Below are 5405 nucleotides of genomic sequence, written 5' to 3'. Positions count from 1 at the left end.
TTCATGGCGACCTTGCCAGGAGGCTTGCTTTTAACTTACCAGGCCCCGTAGCCGAATGGCATTTCTGCGACGCGAAACGAAAACGAAACGCCGCGAAAGGTAGGCTCCGTCGCGCCAATATACAAGAGCGATAGAAATAGATATCTACGAGAGTTTCGTTTCGTGAGCGTTTGTGCCATTCGGCTACGTACCCAGGCTCTGTCGCGCCAATACTCAAGAGCGATAAGTATAGATAGCTACGAAAGAGATATTATCGTGAGCGTTTGTGCATTCGGCTACGCACAGGAGGCGTAGCCGAATGGCATTTCTGCGACGCGAAACGCCACCGAAACGCCGCAGTAATGTAGTCTGGCTCTGTCGCGCCAATACGCAAGATCGATAGAGATAGATAGCTACGAAAGAGATATTATCGTGAGCGTTTCGTGAGCGTTTGTGCATTCGGCTACGTACACTGAAGCAGTCAATAAATAGAACATTTGAACAAAATTAATGTGAACTGTAAATATACTTACGTAAATGTAAGTAAGTATGAAGAGACATACTAGATAAACGTAGGGCTTCTGAATCAGAACCCGGTAAGACAACGTAGAGCTTCTGATGACCGGGTTCTGTGAATTGAGCTTGCTGGTAGAGGCCTCTTCGTCGATGGTCATTTTGCTGATTTGGGCACTGTATTTCTGGTTTACGCTGTTATTAAATTATTTACAATAGTATTTGGCTGTTGATTAAACAGATTTTGAGATGACACTGATTTTATTTTGAAGTTTGACATTTATTATATTTTTACTTGCAGGCCAGGCCAGTAGCCGCGATGGAACCAATGAGTTAGTAGAGCTTCACTAATATAAAAAAAACTAAACAGGGCATTTTCAGAAATTGGGACCCACAATTAGTGACAGTTGTTAACAAAAATTAACTCGATGTCTAATTTGGGGTCCCAATTTTTGAAAATGCCTAACAACAACAAAATTATCATTAATAAATAGTTTTGCTGTAGATATGTCATGCATATCGAAAATTGAAACAAGTATGCAATATGCATATCATAGTAATATTATGTTGGTACTGTGTAAATAATATGTAGTTAATAATGAATTTACTCTTTCTCACTCTTGTATCATAAATAAGTATTATTTCACACCACAATACATTTTACAGCCGATCTTTCACACGATTAGCGTTAGATTATGTCGCCCCAAGATAAACTCATCTAAATTTTTTTACTTCTGATTAGCAGAAACGTCTGCAATCGATGCCACTAGGCTTAGGATAAATTTAAAAGTGGAAAAAGGCCGTTTTGTGAGACTTGAACTCTGTGTCTGCAGAAGCCGTGAGTTCAAGTCTCACGCAGGGCAGACATTTTCCACTTTTAAATTCGTCCTTGTTATTAACAAACTAGAAAATTGTCTTGTCGCGTCGTGGCGAGATACTGTCGTGCCAATCATGTGCTGTAGAAACTTACGGTGATTTCATAGCTTCTAAAAAGCAATCTCTTCCTGACAACTTTTAGGCAGCAGTAAATATTAAGGTGCATTAGGGTAATTCCGAATGACAGAAATGCTCTGGTAATTCCGAAAGGGGAATCTTGATATGATGGAAATAATGGTAATTTTTATGCGACTTTCGTAATTAGACGACTTTCGGAATTACCCTAATGCACCTTACCTGAATAATGTTGCTTGTGCCAATTCTAATTGAACATAATTGAGCAAATCATATCGCGTAACAAATGGGCCAGTCCCGATCTTGATTAATGGCTTTAATTAGTTATCGTGTATCATGCGTCGCTCCATTTATTGTGTGCCAGCCTAGATAGTAAGTATCCAGTCCATACTAATATTATAAATGGGAAAGTGTGTGTATCTGTTTGTTTGTCCGTCTTTCACGGCAAAACGGAGCGGCGCATTGACGTGATTATTTAAGTGGAGATACTTAGTTGACGGGATGGAGAGTGACACAGGCTACTTTTTGTCTCTTTTAAGCTCCCACTTCCCTAAAACGGGGGGTGGAATATTGTATGGAGCATTCCGCAATTTTCGAATTTAACGCGAGCGAAGCCGCGAGCAAAAGCTAGTATGTATTTTAATAATACGTACACAGGTATAGCTAATGTTTAAGCTTATTACAGACGAGAGAGTATTATGTTTTTAACAAACAGAAACAAACGTCTGCAATCGATGTCATTATAATAAATTTAAAAGTAGAAAATTTCTGCCTTGGATGAGACTTGAACTCACGGCCACTGAATCGATAATCCATTGATCTACTTTCGAGCCACCAAGACTCCATTCATAGTCAGCGAAAATTTCCACAGTGCACTAGTCAATGAGACCTGTAGCGACATCTACCGTAGAAAACTGAATTCATCACTTGTTTATTAGACTTTTACTCGTATTCATATATGTACAGTATCACTATAAAATGCCACGCCTAATTTCATTATTTACGACAGTATTTTGCTCGCTAATAATTCGCAAACAAAGATATGTAAGGTGCATCAGGGTAATTCCGAATCACAGAAATGCTCGGGTAATTTCTAAAGGGGAATCTGATATGATGGAAATAATGGTGGTTTTTATACGACTTTCGAAATTAGACGACTTTCGGAACTACCCCAATGCACCTTATAGTAAATTCAAGTATTTTGTTACTATTAAATTACTAATAGGTACTTTACAGTTCCGTACCCTCGTAAGTTCACTGGAGTGGAATAGTACATTACGATACAATGCGTAAAAGAGAAAATTCAACACGAGTTGCGAATTGCCTCTTCGCACGTGTATGACAGTAGATAAAGCCCTTTGATATTTCAACATAATTATTTAGGTACTTTGCCCACTAGTGCGAGAAAGTAGCACCGTGTCACAGTATAAACCAGTAATAACTCTTCTAAGGCCCACTTGCTCCAACCACTTAACTCAGGGTTAGTGGGCTGTCAACTGCCATTTTCCATATAAAATGGTGGGTTAACCCACCCAAAATGGTGCCAATGGTGTTAACCAACTGTCAAATTCAGATTGACAGATGACAACCCAGTACCCTGAGTTAAGTGTTTGGTGCAATGGGCCTAACAAACGTGCACCGCGCGGGGTGCACACAAGCGCGTCGTGTACGTACGCAACACATGCAAGCGGATTTGGATAAACGTGGATAAGAATAATATGCATGCATAATGATATATTTATGTGTTTTCTGACTGAAAAAAATGTGGTATTGTTATACTAATACTTATTAATAGTATTAAATAACAACATCGTACTTTGGACGATGTCGAGTAACATTTATAGTAATTTTGTTCGACCACGTGCTTTCGAACGCAGTAAGTACCTTTCACGTCGCCGCTGCCGAAGAGTAACTTCTGAGTCGCCTTTATACTGTGACCGTGTGTAGGTACTGTACGAAGCTAAGTATTATATTACATACAGTGTACAGATAATATGTTGAGTGGGATAATATTTACGATAGGTACAATAATTATTTACTGTCTTACACTGAGAGAAAATACAACCAGTTTTCATGTTCGTTCAACAAGTTTTTTGGTTAAAATAGCGCCTACGTGCTCTTTGGTTCAAACAACAAGCTACTTGTCATTTGAATCGGCAATATATTTGAATCAACAAGTCGATTTTATAAAAACAACCTGACACATATTGTTTTAAACATACGTTTGGCTGATTCAAACGGATAAACCGCAACAAGTCGAACTTGTTAAATTCACAATGCAAATTTCTCTCAGTGTATAAGGATGTATTCCTATCTAATTAGACCCCTATAAGGCCCACTTGCACCAACGAGTATAATAATAAGATGAATAAAGGTCCGGAACACCATTGTTCCGTGATGGGAAAGATGAATAAAATGGATACCTAAATTAATTCGTACATAATTATTGGAGGTGGATTTAAAAAGAAAATAACGAGTTCGAAAAAGCTACACAATTATTAAGTACTTTCAATACAATTAGGGCGCAAAGCAGTAGGTAGGTACTTTCTTATGTCGAAACTTTAATGGGCGATGTAATCTAAACACAATACAGGTTCGAAGAAGTAATTCGCAACTCGTGACGATTTAAAACAATCCCTCCGCTTGTGTGTCTTGCCATTCCTTTCGAATTTAATCTTTACCGCATAGCAATAGGAAAGTAGATCGACACGAGTTGCGAATTAATTATTATATGGATTATGGCTTAATGAATTAAACTCAAAGTTTGTTGAAGCATAATGTAGCGCTTTTAGGTAGCTTTAAATGAGTGGCACCCCTTTACAGTGTCAAGACACTTAATTTGATTCTTCTATTATATTTAGTTTTAAGCTAGTTGTAACCTATGGGATCACTAGCTTTTACCCGCGGCTTCGCCCGCGTAATAAAAGTATTCTTATTGAAACGTTTACAAAAAATAAGATTTTCATTTGGATCCGTAGGTTTCTTTGTAGGTACCTACATCTGTCCGCGATTATTTCGATTAAGGTAAAGCGGGGCAATTCTCGACTGGGGGGCCATTGTAACTGATCTATTTGCTGTACGGTCAGCCAAGAACCTTACACTGCTTTTTGGCTGACTGTACCTTACACAAATTACTATTGTTTTAAAAGAAATTCTTGCAATGATTGTAGAATTGTTACACAGCGTAGGTAGTAGGTACGAATATGTATGTATTTTACCTATATAAATAATATACTGGGGAAACTTCATACAACCCACATAGCCAGTATCTCGACGCTATGGTCGGTAGGGTGAAAATTACTTCCTTGCATTATCGCTTACAATTTTTTCCATTTTGCTTATACTTATTGCAAACGTAAACATATGAAAGGCAAGCAAACAACGATCTTCTTACAGCATATTGAATGTAATAGTTATTACGGATGCAGGATACTCGCCGATGCCTACTTACTAATCCCTTCCCACTGAGCCACCTGCATTTTACACTGCCTAGATATCGATTGCCGACCGATTATTCCGACCCCAATCCCTATTCTTATCCCCGGCCCTATCTCTATCCTTGTCCCCGACCCCGTCCCCGTCCCGTCCCTGTCCCCGTCCCTCCCCTATCCCTATCCCTATCCCTATCCCTATCCCTATCCCTATCCCTATCCCTATCCCTATCCCTATCCCTATCCCTATCCCTATCCCTATCCCTATCCCTATCCCTATCCCTATCCCTATCCCTATCGCTATCCCTATCCCTATCCCTATCCCTATCCCTACCCCTATCCCTATCCCTTCCCTATCCCTATCTCTATCCCTATCCCTTACCTATCCCTATTTATTTATTTATTTATTTATTTACTTACAGTATACAATTGTACCTTAACAGCTAAGGCCACAGCGGCACAAATTGTTATCGATAATACTTACACATCCAGTACACAAGTATATTTTACAAAATTATCTTAATTAATAGT

Source organism: Leguminivora glycinivorella, chromosome 14 (assembly GCF_023078275.1).
Source record: "Leguminivora glycinivorella isolate SPB_JAAS2020 chromosome 14, LegGlyc_1.1, whole genome shotgun sequence".
In the NCBI taxonomy this organism is placed as follows: Eukaryota; Metazoa; Arthropoda; class Insecta; order Lepidoptera; family Tortricidae; genus Leguminivora; species Leguminivora glycinivorella.
This window is presented reverse-complemented; position numbering follows the sequence as displayed.